Raw genomic sequence first — 18,609 nt, 5'->3', positions numbered from 1 at the left:
TTCCATGGGTGATATGTGAATAGCCCCAAAGCATAGAGAAAAATTGTGCAGGTCATCTGAAGATTATGGAGCAAGAACTTCTTACCTTATGATATATCCTAGGGGCTTTTATCCTGAAGTTCACAGACAGGTTAATCTATAAAATGCATGAACCTCTTCATACTGAAAGCAAAATATTGAAGATACAAGTGTGTGCCATCTTCTTATGAAGAGCTATATAGCTTTCATCAGATTCTCAAAAAGACCTATGAACGGCCCCCACAAAAAAAAGATGGGAATTTCTGGATAGCTTAGCACTGCTAATTATCCACCCCCTCCCCCACATCTGAATCAGTGTGAGCTCAGTCATTTTTATAGCACTGAGAAATGCAAAAAAAAAAAAAAATGCTATACTTAATTTCTAGTCCAGGGCAAGCAGTTCAATATGAAGGTAAGGCACATTTTATGCTTCTCAAGTGCTCTAAACTTAGTTGGAGCATTAGCTATATACACAAAATAGCCAACAATGCCAAGTGGTGATGATTAAAGTATTAAAAGTGAATGATGCATAAAGCAAGGGTTGTAGGAGTTCATTGAAGGAAAAGGGGAATGGAATAATTAAGAAAGCATTTGAAGGAGATGAAAATTGAGGGAGGAGCAATGATGAACAGATAGGTTTTAGCTTATAATAAGGATAGCCATGGCCTTTTTAAACACTGGGAGTATTTCCACTAGGAAAGAGTAGTGCAAACCTAGCTAGATTGTCAAGAGCATACTTAAGAAAGTAGTTATGTATAACAATTTGATCAGGCAGAGAAGATCCAGGTTTTGGAGATGTCATTCTCATACTTAAGACTTTGAAACTGAAGTAAACAGTGAAAGTTTTTTAAGACAGTACTGTAATACAAAACTAATATTTAAGAGAATAGAAAGAGGGTTAGAATGAGAAGAATTTAATAAGGAGAGAAATGAGGAATCTGGTGTAAATTAGGAGACTGGCATTTGTCAGGAGTCCTGACATGTCTTTTTTGGCCAAAATTATTTGGCCAAATTTTCTTTCTTGGCCAAATATAGAATGTACATTATTTCTCTGTTATATAATGTGCAAGTCACATTTCTGTGTCACATTAAGGCATGGAGTTCTGAAACTACTTACTTCATCAGCTCATGCCACAGTAGACACATGTAAGATGGCAAACAGTTTACCAAGTGAAAGAGAAATTAATGGTAAGTAATAAGGAGGTCCCAGAGGACCACAAGCTGTACATCATTAGCGATGCCTTGAAAACTGTCCTTTCTAGAAAAGGATCTGTAGCTCTCTACTATTTTCTACACAAGTCCAGAAGTCAGACAATATTAAAAGATCCCCATTCCATCACTATATCATTCAGAATAGTGGAAAGCACTGACTATTTCTTTATGAATGTTATATGGTGTAATCCAAAAGTCACTTTGCCTCTCCTCTCAATACACTGCCTTGAAAGGAACCAGCTTTTAGAAGATTACTTCATTATCTATTCAAAAAGGAAAAAATAATAGTGACTTTTTTGTCTTTGAACTATCTAATTTTTTCTCCTCTTTGGCTCCAAATTCTTGAATATTTTCACCCATCCTCACCTCCTTCCCACTGACTCACAGGAATAGTTTATTACTCTTACAGCTTCCCAAATATCATTCATTATTTTACACTTTATCATATTTGGATTTTAAATCATCAAGCTCTTCACCCCGGCCAACTTTTAATATATCCCTTTTTATAAAATTCCACTATTCCTCCTATAAACAGATAAAGGTTCCTAAAAGTTCCTTATACTCCAATGCTTTCACTTCAAAGTGTGCATTTATTGTCTCTTTTTCATATTGTTTGTCTATTCATATATCATTTCTACTTTCTCACCCATATCATTATCATATTAAGAATATCCAAATTTTGGATAAAAGGAACACATAGTAATATCCTTTATGTAAGACGATGGCATGTAAATCCCACATGGAGAAAAAAATGGAAAAGGAGGACATATTTCTCATATAATCTAGTACAAGTTAATGGTCCATGCAGGACTAGAGCCTGAGTCTCTTACTTTCCCAGAAAAGGATTTTTTTTTCCTTACCAGATTATTTATCACATAGTTTGGTTATTCTGAGTTCTCGAGAATCACTAAAGAATGTTCTGGTTGATCAAATTATACATTATATTGTGCAACAGGACTGATTGTAAAAATTCAGAAGTGGATAACACAATACTACCTGATTGCAGCACAATAATGTAAGTACACTGAATGAAGCTGAATATGAGAAGGATAGAGGGAGGAGGGCTGGGGGCACATATGAAACCAGAAGGAAAGATAGACAATAAAGACTGAGATGGTATAATCTAGGAATGCCTAGAGTGTACAATGATAGTGACAAATGTACAAATTAAAAAATTCTTTTGCATAAGGAAGAACAAAGGAATGTCAATATTGTAGGGTGTTGAAAATAGATGGTTATTCATATTTTAAAACTTCAACTTCTGTGTGAGACTGAAGCAAGAAATGTTTATTTGGTACAAAATTTATATTTTGACTAGTGCATTTCCTAATTTAACTCATATAGTCAGTTTAATTGAACACCACAAGTACATGTGCAGTGTGATGCCCCTATAAATCCCAGTGTGATCTGAACAGTGAATAAAGAAGTATTTGTAATGTTCCCTTGGAGGAATGGCGAGAAAGCGGGAAAATTCAACTTCCCCATTTGGAGAATTCCTGATATTCTTGCAAGCAGTGGGGACAACCAAATCAATAGGCCGAGCCCTCAACCTTGGGGTTTGTTCATATGAAACTTATCCCCACAAAGGATAGTCTAAGCCTACTTAAAATCAGGCATAAGAGTCACCCCCAGAGAGCCTCTTTGGTTGCTCAGATGTGGCCTATCTCTCTCTCAGCCAACATGGCAAGCAAACTAACTGACCACCCCCTCACTATGTGGGACATGACTCCCAGGGGTGTAAACCTCCCTAGCAATGTGGGACAGAAATCCTAGAGTGACCTGGGGCTCAACATCAAGGGATTAAGAAAACCTTCTTGATTGAAAAGGGGAAGACAGAGATCAGACAAAATAAAATGTCAGTGGCTGAGAGATTTCAGAGTCGAGAATAACCTGGAGGTTATTCTTACACATTATATAGATATCCCTTTTTTAGTTTAAGGTGTATTAGAGAGGCTAGAGGGAAGTGCTTGAAACTGCAGAGCTGTGTTCCACTAGCCATGCTTCTTGTAGATGACTGTATAATGATATAGCTTTTGCAATGTGACTGTGTGATTGTGAAAACCTTGTGTCTGATGCTCCTTTTATCTAGGCTGTGGACAGATGCGTAAAACATATGGATTAAAAATAAGTAAATGTTAAAATAAATTGAGTAGATTGAAATACTAGTGATCAATGAAAGGGAGGGGTAAGGGGTATAGAAAAAAATAGGGGGACCAAAGGTCAAAATGTATTGGGTAGATGGAATACTAGCAGTCAATGAGGAGGGGTAAGGGTATGGTATGTATGAGATTTTCTTTTTTCTTTTTCTGAAATGATGCAAATGTTCTAAGAAATGATCATGGTAATGAATATACAACTGTGTGATGATATTGTGAGTCATTGATTATATACCAAGAATGGAATGTTCATATGTTAAGAATGTTCGTATTTGTATGCTGTTATGTTTTGTCAATAAAAATATTTTTTAAATTATATATCATAACCCATACATAGATTTTTACTTTTCAAGGACTTCAAATGTCTTAGAACATCCCTAAAGAAACCAAATATCACTGACATCATCTTATGAAGGCTTTAGAGGATTTTCGTGATATATCATCACTGTCTAAAAATAAGGTGTCTCTAAATGATTCTTCTAGTTCGTTGATCCTGATAAAATATCTTCAGAAAAGACATTATCATCAAAACTGGCCAACAAGCCCTCAGACACAAAACACCCTGTTAAAAGAGAATTTAGCTATATTTAGCACAGATCACACTTCTAGGACTCTATCCTATAGATATACCAGTACAGCCATGTATAATGAATGACACTGGGTTCAAAGTTATCACTGTAATAGCAAAAGTCAGAAACAACCTAAATGTTCATCCATAACAGATTAAATAAATTATGGTATATTCATTCAATAGAATTTTATTTAGCCAAAGATGACTGTAGATCCCTGTTCCTTTCTTACTGATATGGTATATCTCCATTTGTGCCACTCTAAGCTATTATGTACACCCATAAAAGTCATTTTTGTGGGGGCAGCCATTTCTTCTAATCCTGATTCAATACTGTAAAGCAGAAGCTTTTTTCTTCTTTTCCTTTTTTCTTTTTTTGTTTTTGTTTTTGCTTTTGGTATGGGCAGGCTTTGGGAACAGAATCCAGGTCTCCGGCATGGCAGGCAAGAATTCTGCCACTGTGCCACCGTTGTACTGCCCAGGGTGGAAACTTTTGATTAGATTATCTCCACGGAGCTGCAGTGTGCCCAACTGTGGGTGTTACCTTTTGTTTAGCTGGAGATGTGACTCCACCCATTCAGGGTGGGGCTTGATTAGTTTACTGTCCTTTAAAAGGGGAAACATTTTGAAGAAACTTCAGAACAAATGCCAATACTTGGATAACAGTTACTTCAGACACAGGTGTTTGGAGATGCTTGGAGTGTCCACAGAGAGAACAGATGCCTAGATACAGGCAGAGCCCTGAAGATGTCACCATGTACCTTCCCATGAGATGCTAAGTAAGCTGAACCCTGAGTTGTGACCCAGAGGAAATGAGTGAAGGCCCACAGATGCTTAGAGAAGAAACCACTGGCATCAGAAGCTAGAACAATGAACCCAGAACAAGGACCAGCAGATGCCAGCCATGTGCCTTCCCAGCTGACAGAAGTGTCTCAGATGGCATCAGCCTGTCTTGAGTGAAGGTAATCTTGGTGTCTTAATTTGAACACTTTCACGTCTTCAGAACTGTAAAGTTGTAACATATTAAATTCCCTTTATAAAAGTCATTCCATTTCTGGTATATTGTATCCCAACAGCTTAACAAACTAATACATGATTCTAAAAAAAGAAGAAAAAAGAAAAAAAAAAAGGCAAGGGACAGAAGTAGATACATGGTTTGTTATCATTTGTGTAAAATGCCCATATACAGATATATGGATATTTTTCTAGGCCTATTCTCACTGGAAAAATATTCAGAAGTATTTCCTTCTGGAAAAATATTCAGAAAACTGGTAACAGCGAATGCTTCCAAAGACAAGAACTAGGCACAAGAACAGAAGTGGAAAAAGACTCTTCTCACTAAATCATTTTTTTATCTTGATCCATTGGAAAAGCTATCCAAACATTGTAAACTGGATAATACATTTGACAAATTATAGGGTCATTTTGGTTAGAGAAAAAAAAAGCTAAGTGGCAGAGAGAAATGGAAATTCTCCTACTTAAGGTACTGATTCCACTGTACATTTGGGCCAAATTTTTCTTCTAAGACTCTCAGTAAGGTTATAGTGTAAATTATTTTTTTAAATATGAAGAGGCATAAATTTTTCTTGATAGACCACTTCTCATTTGCCTACTATGTAATTTCAACTATACCTGTAATCCCTTAAAGTAAGTATGATTCTTTTGAGGGAAAAGAGCTATATTAAATAAAACTTTGAGGAAAAACAAGCATACTAAATAGACTATAACACACTGAGGACCAAGACCATGATTTTATACGCTTTTACATTCCCCAATTCCTGACAATTCTTAGAATCTAATTTCTCAATTAATGAAGAGTAAAATTTGTACTGGTTAAAATAACAACTATGAAGCTGCCTGACAACAGTATAAAATAAATAGATGTTCATGAGAAACTGGTTTCTAGATATTAACTTTAATTACTTTGAAACAACATTAGTGTCAAATGCTTATCAAGCACCCATTGTAATTGTTACAATTGTGCAATTAGCATTATTTGTATCTGATCAACTACACAAACTCATCGATTTTTCTCTTAAAAGGGTAGCAGAAACCACAAAGACTACCAATAAAGGTCATGTTCACTAATCTAGCACCGTAATTCTAGTCTTAGAATCTCCCAAGTAGTTGGAAGGACAGGAAAAGGACCTTGGAAAATAAAAGGCAGTTCTTAACTTGTGGTCCTTGTGGCCCTATTTTTGCTCTAAGGTGATTCAACATCTAGCAGAGAAGAAAACCACTGAGCCTGGAGAGCAAAACAAAAGCTTTCAGTTCAGAAGGCAAAGGAGGCCCTTAAGGACAGTAGAATCAGTATAGACAGAAGGCAGTTGGAATCAGGTTCAGGTACTAGAGGATTTCTTCTTGGCATCTAAGGTTTTTAGCCAGGTTTGGTGCATCATAGCTCTGAGCCCAATGAATTCCAACCACACTGTCTAGAGTAAATGCTAGCAGGAACAAGACATGATGTAAGTGGGAGGGTCAAGAGGAGGCAAAGGGTGGCTGCAGCTCAGTGGGTCAGCTCAAGCCTATCCACCAACCCATCCCTGCAAAGGGCTTCATGGAATTTTTTTTTTTTTTTTTTTTTTTTTTTTTTTTGCATGGACAGGCAACAGGAATCGAACCCAAGTCTCTGGCATAGCAACGTGAGAACTCTGTCACTGTGCCACCATTGCCTGCCCACTTCATGGACTTTTAAAGAAATAAAAGGCAGTCTAAAATTATTTTTCTAAAACCCACAACTCTTAATATGTTTAAATAAACCTTGGTTATGTTCTTTATGTAGTTTTTCCACCAGTGAGAATAATCAACAAACTAACAGCAATGCTTTGGGTTTTTTCTAAGAAAGCTGGACTCACTTGCAAACATTACAAATAAAGAATGACTTTGCTATTTGCTCAAATTCGTCTCTGAGTTTGCTTTGACGTTATGATAGGGATTTATAATATCCTTTTGTCTCCAATTACAGGAATCAACTGATATTTACCAAATAGCACCTGATATTCACTGAAAGGTCAATTCACCCAGTCATGTTTTTTACTTCACTGCACACAATGAACAATAAACAGGGAATGGGGAAGAGTGAAAGTACTTTTCAAAATCTGTAAAGGGTATGACTTTGACTCTAGGTGCTTGTAGTAAAGAAAAAAAATTATTTTTCTAGATTAAGTCCATTGCAACAAGCTTATATAAACTATAGGTTCAGAAAACAGAACAGCGGTTGTGATGAGCTTGCACTGGGTGTCTGGGCATGGGAGTTGACTACAAAGAGCACAAATAGTCCAAATATTGAAGGCTGAGTGTATTTTTTGCAACATTTCCTCCATCCATCATTACTGACATAATAATTTGCACATGGCAATTGTAAAGCAAACAGTTAACTCATTGATTGAACTGTTCAGTTGTTTAGAAACATTAATAACACCAAGAAATTTATATATCCCTGTTTGAATGTACAATAAAAGACAATGTCCATAAAAACATAGAATTTTCTCACCTTACGATATCAAGATAAATTGTGAGATCCAGATAATTTTTAATATGTGTGATATTTAAAGTACCAAAGTCTGTGCCTGTTTTTATTTTTCTAAATTGTGCCAATATTACTTTCTTATACTTCAATGTGAGGGATTTGGGTTTGTTTTTTTTGTTTTTGTTTTTGTTTTTTTTAATGAGAGACAAAGGGACAGGCTGGTCATTCCCTGTTTATATGTCAGATTCATTCTTCATGTATGAGCTCATAACCTGCTCTGTGACTCTGGAGAGCCTGAACCTATGGACAGACTATATCACATTACATAGGCAGGCAGAAAATGGAAGGAAAGAGAGGTCAGAAATACCTTCCCCCATCATCACTTCTGCCATCTTTTTGGGTCTGGGTTCAGGCAGTGATTGTGTCCCTCTATAACCCCATCTGTTTGGATGGACCATCTGACAAGGCCCCAATTTCCCCAAGCTCCAATAACTCAGTTTTGTTACTCTTGGTCCTTCAGACCTCAGGAGAGCTCCCGAGTACATCACAATCTGGTCAGGTTCTTTTCACTTCATCCACACCTCTGTAAATAGTGTCTCATTAGTTATTCTTCACTATTCCATTGTATGGGATCCCACAGTATGACTGTGTCTTCTACTTTCTACCGGTGCTCTGGATGAATGAGAAGTGGGAGGAAGAATACAAATAACCATCTGAAAACCTAACTTACTTCTGAAGAAGCCTTGAATTACAGGCCACATAAATCCCATTGGTTATGAGAATTTCCCATAAGCAAAAGATGAAGAATCAACTGCTAAAATACCTAGAACATAACAGGCCCTCAATAGATACGACTCCTCTTCCATTTACAAATACAACTTAATTTTCTATGTTTATAATAAACATATTTGATTACTCCCTACCTTTCTGGCCTCATGAATGTTGCTTCACTTGAATCAAGGACAAAGTTAAGTCCTTTCACTAAGATTTGCATGGACTATATTCCTTCATCCCTTATTCTTCAATCAGTTTCTCTGTAGACAGTGACTTACAGCCTACCCTACAGACACTAATTTAAACCATGAATTATTCCATGAATTATTTCAAATGTTCTATTAAAATGTGCTATGATGATATTGTGTTAAACATGCTGACTTGTTACATATTTGGTGTGGTCTTAAATTAGGAAGCAGAATCTGCTCCAGTAGAGAATACCTTGATTCACTTTTTTTAAAGCAATTAAGGCATTTTTGTTTTGTTTTGTTTTGATTCATAAAACAATCTTGCTAGGCTTATATTCAATTAAGAGTTTGTCTCCATTTCACAGAGAAAACAGGGATAAGGAAGCAGGATTTTTGCCCTAATTTTTCTGTATCTATACCTCTCCTTAAAAATAGCACATTCATGGAGGTCTGGTTATGCACTAAGCCCTGTACTAAGCACTTTAATTGCCATTTCTCATGACATCATGCTACATGCATTAATTACATGCGTTGTTTCACATGCATTCGTCTTCCAACAACATAATAAGACAGCTATTATTTAAACTTCATAAATAAGAACAGATTAGAAATTGTGCCCACAGTACTCATCTAATAAGAGATGAAATTCAGATTTGAACCCAGGCTCTAAATCCAAAACTCATGTGTCCAACTGCTATGCAAATCTCTCCCTTACAGATTCCCTCCTCTCTTCCAGCAAAGTGACTTTTCTTCCCATTCAAAACTATCCAATTTTCTGGGTCTAAATATTCTCTGTCTTCTCCTAGAGTTTGTGTCATCAATTATCTACTCCTTCTCCACTATCTTTTATGCCTCCACTTCTATTGATTTCTTCTCAACAGAATAAAGACAGTAACTGTCCATTAAGTTAAAAATGAGAAATCTGATTCATTGAATTCCAAAAACTTTATGGTAAGCAGCATTTCAGGAACACTCCCAATAGAAAGCATCACAGGTGGAATTTCTCCACACCTGATGAAGTAGCTTTGGCTCCTGCCATGTCTGGTAGAACAGTGCTGGTCAACAGCAGGCACAGTTAAAACTGATAAAGCAGCAGGATGGACAACATACCCAGGTAGAAAAGAGAAAAATGGCAACACAATGAAAGAGAAATAGTAACTATTAGGAACTTCTGTACTCGGCAATTCCTTAGGAAACAGGAATTGTTGTCTTATAAGAACAGCATGATAGTAATAGTATCTAAGAAAGTGTCTCACACCAGCAGTAACTAAGAGGCATGAGTTTGCAAGCATATTCACTGAGGCAGGTAACCACAGCAGGAAATTGCAAGTTGCTTAAGAAGCAAAAGAAAGGAATGCATGTGAGAGAGGGAACAGACGTAGTAGTAGCTGTCTATTACAGACTACAGAACCCACTGGAATTATTACTATTCTGTCATATGGAACAGAAAAGTGGTGTATTAGTTAGGGTTCTCTAGAGAAACAAAATCAACAGGAAATATTCGTAAACACAAAATTTATAAAAGTGTCTCATGTAACCATGGGAACGCAGAGTCCAAAATCTGTAGGGCAGGCTGTGAAGTTGATAATTCTGATGGAGGATCTGGACAAACTCTACAGGAGAGGCTCGCGGGCCAAAGCAGGAAGAGAGCCTGTCTCTTCTGAATACTCCTTAAAAGGCTTCCAGTGATTAGATTAAGCATCACTCATCAGAGAAAACACTCCCCTTGGATGATTACAAATGGAATCAGCTGTGGATGTACCTGATGTGATCATGATTTAATTCTATGAAATGTCCTCATAGCAAAAGACAGGGAGCATTTCCCCAACAAGACAAACAGGTATCACCACCTGACCAAGTTGACACATGAACCTCACCATGACAGTCCACCCCTTGTCAACTTGGCAGCTATACTGATTACCTTAAACCATACCTAATTTCTAAATAGAAAATAATAAAAGACACATTTTTTTTTCTCACCTAACAATACTCAACTGTCCTGCATATAACCGGAAATACATTAAATCTCTCCAGAACAGGGTGCAATTCCTTGGGTAATATTCATTCTTAAACTTGATATCTTACAAGTTAAATAGTAAAACATGAACAAAATGGCATTACAGTCCTCATTTATGTAACTGATCATATGACCATAGTTCATATTTATCATCACCTTCTTCCACTACCCACTCCATGTTTCCTTTACCCTCAGCAAGCACTTCAGCTGGCCGTGGTTCTTTGCCTGGTGGGGTGACCCAAACCTTCATTCCTGAAGTTTCAGAGCGATTGGTAGCCCTGCCTAGATTGGGTTGTTGCAGTTTTCCATTGATTTTAATCACAGGGCATGGTGGTACTAAAAGACGCCCTAGGAGATCTCCTATATTCCAGGAAAACTCTTCTTTACCCCCATTGTGTAGTTGTAGTCCTATTTTCCCCTGATAGTCAGGGTCAATCACCCCAGCAAGTAATGTAATCCCTTTCTTGGTTTGTTGATCCAGGGGCATGAGTAGCTCAAAGTGACCAGGTGGCAGTCTTAGATTCCAGTTCAATGGAATCATTGTTGTTTTTCCTGGTGGAAGCACTCCCCCTTTTGGAACTAAAACCTATAGACCAGCAGAGCTCAGGTAGCAGGGACAGGAAGCAAAAAATTTCCCAGTGGATCACTAGGGGTAATTGTGAGTGATGCCACTCCCATTTCGACCCCTTGGACCCAGGGATCCTGGCTATGGGAGAAACAGCACCATACAATGGACACTGATTCAGAAATGACATCAATTCCAGGGGACCCAAAACATCACTCTGGTCCACCAGTCAGAGTGGGGGCTTATGTAGGTCAAGCGATCGATGGAGTTTTAGCTCAGGTCCACCTCACAGTGGGTCCAGTGGGGCCCTGGACCCACTCTGTTGTTATTTCTCCAGTTCCAGAATGTATAATTGAAATAGACATATTGAGCAATGGCAGAATCCCCACATTGGCTCTCTAACTCATGCAGTGAGGGCTATTATGATGGGAAAAGCCATGTGGAAGCCACCAGAACTGCCCCTACCTAGCAAAATAGTAAATCAGAAGCAATACCAGATTCCTGGAGGGATTACAGAGATTACTGCCACTTCTGAGAACTTGAAGGATGCAGGGGTGGTGATTCCCACCACATCCCCATTCAATTCTCCTATTTGGTATGTGCAGAAAACAGATTGGTCTTACAATGTGACAGTGGATTATCATAAGCTCAACCAGGTGGTAAATCCAATTGCAGCTGCTGTTCCAGATGTGGTATCATTGCTTGAGTATATCAATACATCCCCTGGTACCTGGAATGCAGCTATTGATCTAGCAATGCTTTTTTCTCAATAGCTGTTAGTAAGGACCACCAGAAACAGTTTGCTTTCAGCTGACAAGGTCAGCAATATACTTTCACTGTCCTACCACAGGGGTATATCAAATCCCCAGCCCTATGTGGGAGGGATGACCTTGATCGTTTCTCCCTCCCACAAGACACTGGTCCATTATATTGATGATATCATGTTGATTGGACCTAGTGAGCAAAAATTAGGAACTACTCTAGACTTACTGGTAGGGCATTTGGGTGTTAGAGGTGTTACAGGATGGGAGATAAATCCAACAAAAATACAGGGGCCTTCCACCTCAGTGAAATTTCTAGATGTCCAGTGGTATGGGGCATGTCGAGATATCCCCTCTAAGGTGAAGGATAAGTTGCTGCATCTGGCCCCTCCTACCATCAAAAAAGAGGCACAACACGCAGTTGGTCTCTGGATTTTGGTGACAACATATTTCTTATTTGGGTGTGCTACTCTGGCCCATTTATTGAGTAACCAGGAAAGCTGCTAATATTGAGTGGAGACCTGAACAAGAGGAGGCTCTGCAACAGGTCCAGGCTGCTGTACAAGCTGCTCTGTCACTTAGACTATATGATCCAGCAGATCCAACGGTGCTGGAAGTGTCAGTGGCAAATAGAGATGCTATTTGGAGCTTTGGCAGGCCTCTATAGGAGAATCACAATCCAGACCCTTAGGATTTTAGAGCAATGCCTTACCATCTGCTGAAGATAACTATTCTCCTTTTGAGAAACACTTTTTGGCCTGTTACTGGGCCTTAGTAGAGACCAAATGCTTAACCTTGGGCCACCAAGTTACCATGAGACGTGAGTTGCCTATCATTATATCAGGGTGTTGTCTGACCCACCAAGCCATAAAGTTGGGCATGCACAGCAACTCTCCACCATAAAATGGATATAGTTTATATGAGATAGGGCCTGAGAAGTTCCTGAAGGCACAAGTAAGTTACATGAGGAAGTGGCCCAAACGTCCCTGGCCCTCACTCATGCCACATTAACTTCTCTTTCCCAGACCAGAGCTATAGCCTCTTGGGGAGTTCCTAACCGTGAATTGACTGAGGAAGAGAAAATTCAGGCCTTGTTTGCAGATGGTTCAGCATGATATGCAGGTACCACCTGAAAGCAGACAGTTCAGCCCTATAATCCCTTTCTGGGGTGTCCTTAAAGGACAGTGGTGAGGGAAAATCCTCCCAGTGGGCAGAACTTCGAGCAGAGCACCTGGTCATTCACATTGCTTTGAAGGAGAACTGGCCAGAGGTGTTTTTATATACTGACTCATGGGCTGTTGTTAATGGTTTGCTGGGTGGTCAGGGACTTGGAAAGGCCATAATTGGAAAATTGGTAACAAACAGGTCTGGGGAAGAGGTATGTGGATAGACCTTTCTGAGTGGGCTAAAAACATGAAGATATTTGTGTCCCAAGTGAATGCACATCAGAAGGTGACTTCAGCAGAGGAAGGTTTTAATAATCAAGTGGATAAGATGACCCATTCTGTGAATACCTGTCAGCCTGTTTCCCCAGCAACTCCTGTCATTGCGCAATGAGCTCATGAACAAAGTGGCAATTGTAGGAAAATTTTATTCAACAGTGCATATGAAAACTACCTAGAAAGACCCAAAAATACTTGAAGAGAATTTGCAGGAGACTGAATTCCTCTGTCAGGGTAAATGCAAAGAATTTAACTTGGCAAAACTTTTCAAGGAAATTTATATACTAGAAGTATGACTTCATATACCTAGTATGACCTCATATACCACTTAAATTAAAATGTTTTGGGTTATCTGTGGTAAATTCTGGAATAAAGATTTGTTCTAGGGATCTCCCAAATAACAGATCCGTTGTCTCTCTGGAAAGGACAGAAATGTCTTCAGTATGGCCTGATGGGTATATGTAAGGGCATTCAGTAATAAAATCCTCTTTACATTGATAATGAGAACAGAGAAAGTATGAACTTAGTCAGCTGATGTAATAGTTTCCTAGGGCTGCAGTAAGAAGTACCACAAAATGGGTGACTTAAGACAAAAGAGACTGACTCTCATAGCCTGGAAGCCAGAAGTTCAAAGTCAAAGTGTTGGTTGGATTTGTTCCTTCTGGAGACTCTGAGGGAGAAACTTTCCCATGTCTCTATTCTAGAGCTTTTAGTGTTTGCTGGCAATTATTGACATTCCTTGGCTTATAGCTGGATCACTCCAATTTCTGCCTCCATCTTTACTTGGTAATCTTCCCTTTGTGTGTGTCTCCCCTGTGTCTTTGAATCTCTCTCCTTATAAGGATACCAGTCTTTGGGTTTAGGGCTCATTCTAATACAGTATGACTTCTCCTAATTTTGTTACATATAGAAACACCTCATTTCCAAGTGAAGTCACATTCACAGGAATCAGGGATTAGGATTTCAACCCACAACAGATACTTTTCATTTTTCTCTTTTTTTTTAATCTTCCTTTTTTCTTCTTCTTTTTTTGTACCTTTTCTCTAAAAGAACCAATTTCTTCTCACCTAATCCTGCTTACCTAACCCTGCTAGCCTCAAGCAGACTATGATTATGTTGAGTCTCTTAACTGGTTTGATAAGCTGAGTTCACGAGAGTAACTTCAGACTAACTCACTGGGTTATTTAACTAAATTGATCAGCCAATATCAAAAAAAAAAAATACCAATATAGTTGTATATATAGATCCAACATCTATTTTAAAATAATGATGGAGTTATCTTTGTAATACCTCCATGAAATAACCAAATTTATTTTTAACAAGTTTTCTAATAAGCTGACTAAACTGAATGAACTGAGTGTGAACCCTCCACAATGAATTAAGAATCCTGACATTACTGGAAAGACATTCCCTGGAAAGGTCTCCTCTTAGAATCAACTGACTGTGGGCAAATCCCACTTGCTTGGAACTCTACAGAATAGTAGAGATGGTAGAAATGCTCCATAAATGCTGATTTGAAGAAAAAGACATAAAAACACAAAAATCAAGTAGGAGATTTACGTATCAGACCCACCAGTCCAGACTCCTCAACCTCACTCAGTCCCATGCAGCTTAAGAGTCTCACAAAGACAATACAGCCCAGGTCCCTCCTGCCATAGATGCAGACTAGCAGAGCACAGATCCACTCAAAGCAGTGAGTTAAAACCACTTGGATATCCAGGAATAGGATCCAAGTCACAGAGACCCAGGGTGGAACACAAGTAGCTGAGGGGTGCCACATACAAAAGTGACCCCAGGAAAAAAGAGACCATGGCAAAAGAGTTGATAAGTACACAGACATACCCAATCCAGTCTGCTTGCTGGACCACCTAAATGCTAAAGGGACCTTCCTCAGTTGACCCCAGCTAGATATCCTTTAAGGGAAGAAACTGGAAGGAGAAAAACCTTGTGGAAAAAAGACAAGGATAGGGGAGTGAACTGCTATGAGGCAGCCTAGAAACCAGAAATAAAAAGTGTAATGCTAATGGGGCACTGGATGAGGAAGATAATTTTTAAAAATCATATGTGCTGGAGAAAATATTCTGCACAAAAACAAACAGAACAGATCAAGACTCTCCCATCAATGAAACAATTGCCATGTAAAAAAGACCATCTTAAGAACTGTACCACACATCCAGGGCTAGAATCAGGTACAGAAGAGCTGAGAAAATCTGAACAGTTAAACAAAGGCTACTGTAAAGGTCTAGAATAAATTGGGCCAAGTATTAAAGAAGAGACTTAAAACAAAGTTAGTCAACAACAAAACTGTAGGTAAGAGGGTGACATGGACCATCAGCGTTAACACATCAAAATAATCAAGTGCCCAGACATCAGCAAAAAATTAGCAAGCATACTAAGAAACAGGAAGATATAGCTCAGTCAAGGGAACAAATTAAAACTTCAAAGAAAACTCAGAATTTAGAATAACTAATTCCAAATTTGTTTGAAATTCAAACAAATATCCTAAATCAATTCAAGGAGATGAAGCAAAATATGGGTAGAAATAAAACTAATGGTGGGTATGGAGCTAAAGAATATTAAGAAGACAATATGTGAGCAGAAAGAAAAAGCTGAAAGCTTAAAAAGGAACACAACAGAATATATGGGAGTGAAAGTCACAATAAGTGAGATTAAAAATATATTAGAGGCATACAGAAGTTCTAAAAAGGCAAAAGAATGAATCAGGGAACTAGAAGACAGGATAATCAAAATCATATGGTCAGAAGAAAAGATCAAGAAAAAAATGAGGGACTTCCGGAGAAGATGGCGGCTTAGTAAGATGCGCGGGTCTTAGTTCCCCCTCCAGAAAAGCAACTAAAGAAACAGAAACAATACGAAACAGCTCCCGGAGTCACGACAGAGACCAAAAAGACAGCGTTACCCATTCTGGAATGGCTGAACGGGCAGGGAGAATCCGCTGCAGTGAGATACCCGAGGGGCGCACGTTTTCCCGGCCGGGGCGGCTGGTGACTGGGGTCCCCTCCACGCACGTGGCCTCCCGGTCTGACTGGGAACATTGGATAGCGGGGCCCTCCCGTCACGCTTAGCGTCTCGGGCCAGCTGGGCAATTTGGACCGGCACTCCCCCAAGCCACGGCCAGCGACCCCCGCCTCCATGCACGGTTTCACGGGCTGACTGCCCCGCAGACAAACGACTGCCATGAGCGCCACCTACTGGGCAGGAAAAGAAAAACAGAGCCCAGAGATTCCACAGAAAAACCTTTCAACCAGCTGGGTCCCACACCCAGGGAAATCTGATCAAATGCCCAGACACCAGCAGAAAATAATGGATGACGCTTGGAAAATTGAAGATATGGCCCAGTCAAAGGAACAAACCAATAGTTCAAATGAGATACAGGAGCTGAGACAACTAATGCTGAATATACGAACAGAAATGGAAAAACTCTTCAAAAACCAAATCAATAACTTGAGGGAGGACATGAAGAAGACATGGGCTGAACAAAAAGAAGAAATAGAAAATCTGAAAAAACAAATCACAGAACTTGTGGGAGTGAAGGACAAAGAAGAAAAAATGGAAAAAACAATGGATACCTACAATGGTAGATCTAAAGAGACAGAAGCTACAATTAGTGAACTGGAGGATGGAACATCTGAATTCCAAAAAGAAACAGAAACTATAGGGAAAAGAATGGAAAAACTTGAGCAGGGGATCAGGGAACTGAATGACAATATGAAGCGCACAAATATACATGTTGTGGGTGTCCCAGAAGGAGAAGAGAAGGGAAAAGGAGGAGAAAAACTAATGGAAGAAATTATCACTGAAAATTTCCCAACTCTTATGAAAGACCTAAAATTACAGATCCAAGAAGTGCAGCGCACCCCAAAGAGATTAGACCCAAATAGGCGTTCTCCAAGACACTTACTAGTTAGAATGTCAGAGGTCAAAGAGAGAGAGGATCTTGAAAGCAGCAAGAGAAAAACAATCTGTCACATACAAGGGAAACCCAATAAGACTATGTGTAGATTTCTCAGCAGAAACCATGGAAGCTAGAAGACAGTGGGATGATATATTTAAATTACTAAAAGAGAAAAACTGCTAACCAAGACTCCTATATCCAGCAAAATTGTCCTTCAAAAATGAAGGAGAAATTAAAACATTTATAGACAAAAAGTCACTGAGAGAATTTGTGACCAAGAGACCAGCTCTGCAAGAAATACTAAAGGGAGCACTAGAGTCAGATACAGAAAGACAGAAGAGAGAGGTATGGAGTAAAGTGTAGAAAGAAGGAAAATCAGATATGATATATATAATACAAAAGCCAAAATGGTAGAGGAAAATATTATCCAAACAGTAATAACACTAAAAGTTAATGGACTGAATTTCCCAATCAAAAGACATAGAATGGCAGAATGGATTACGACCCAGCAATACCACTGCTAGGTATCTACTCAAAGGACTTAAGGGCAAAGACACAGACGGACATTTGCACACCAGTGTTTATAGCAGCATTATCTACAATTGCAAAGAGATGGAAACAGCCAAAATGTCCATCAACAGACGAGTGGCTAAACAAACTGTGGCGTATACCTACAATGGAATATTATGCAGCTTTAAGACAGACTAAACTTATGAAGCATGTAATAACATGGATGGACCTAGAGAACATTATGCTGAGTGAGTCTAGCCCAAAACTAAAGGACAAATACTGTATGGTCCCACTGATGTGAACCGACATTCGAGAATCAGCTTGGAATATATCATTGGTAACAGAGACCAGCAGGAGTTAGAAACAGGGTAAGATAATGGGTAATTGGAGCTGAAGGGATACAGACTGTGCAACAGGACTAGATACAAAAACTCAAAAATGGACAGCACAATAATACCTAAGTGTAATGTAACTAGGTTGGAACACTGAATGAAGCTGCACCTGAAATATGGTTTTTTGTTTGTTTGTGTGTTTGTATCTTTTGTTTTTGTTTTTTTCTTTTTCCTTTATATATATATATATTTTATCAGTATTATTATTTTAATTCTCTTCTCTATATTAACATTCTATATCTTTTTCTGCTGTTTTGCTAGTTCTTTTCTTAAATCGATGCAAATGTACTAAGAAATGATGATCATACATCTATGTGATGATACTAAGAATTACTGAGTGCATGTGTAGAATGGAATGATTTCTAAATGTTGTGTTAATTCCTTTTCTTTTTTTTGATTAATAAAAAAAAATAAAAAAAAAAAAGAAAAAAGAAAAAAATGAGCAGGGTCTCAGGGACTTAAGTGTCAGCATTAAGCATAAAAACATATGCATCATGAGTGCCCCAGAAGAAAAAGAGAAGGGAAAGGGGGCAGAAAGAATATTTGAAGAAATAATTGCAAAAAAAAAATTCCCAACTCTCATAAAATGTATAAATATACAAATCCAAGAAGCACAACTTA

The 18,609-nt window shown here is 38.5% G+C and overlaps 1 protein-coding gene and 1 long non-coding RNA gene across 6 annotated transcripts in view; one reads left to right on the top strand and one right to left on the bottom strand.

Moving 5' to 3' along the window:
- RHAG (Rh associated glycoprotein) overlaps positions 1 to 18,609 on the top strand; it is a 78,248-nt gene that overhangs the window by 3,213 nt on the left and 56,426 nt on the right. The gene's annotated exons all lie outside the window — the stretch shown is intronic.
- Positions 1 to 18,609, bottom strand: part of LOC143684764 (uncharacterized) — a 146,221-nt gene that overhangs the window by 75,584 nt on the left and 52,028 nt on the right. The window contains exon 2 of one of the 2 annotated variants that reach the window (XR_013176152.1): positions 86 to 162. The exons of the other annotated variant lie outside the window; for it this stretch is intronic. This is a non-coding gene — a long non-coding RNA (uncharacterized LOC143684764). The remainder of the gene's footprint in view (positions 1 to 85; positions 163 to 18,609) is intronic. 2 annotated transcript variants of the gene reach the window in all.

This window comes from Tamandua tetradactyla, chromosome 5, assembly GCF_023851605.1.
Source record: "Tamandua tetradactyla isolate mTamTet1 chromosome 5, mTamTet1.pri, whole genome shotgun sequence".
In the NCBI taxonomy this organism is placed as follows: domain Eukaryota; kingdom Metazoa; phylum Chordata; class Mammalia; order Pilosa; family Myrmecophagidae; genus Tamandua; species Tamandua tetradactyla.
The sequence above is the reverse complement of the archived record's forward strand: the minus strand, read 5'-3'. Positions and strand labels throughout refer to the sequence as shown.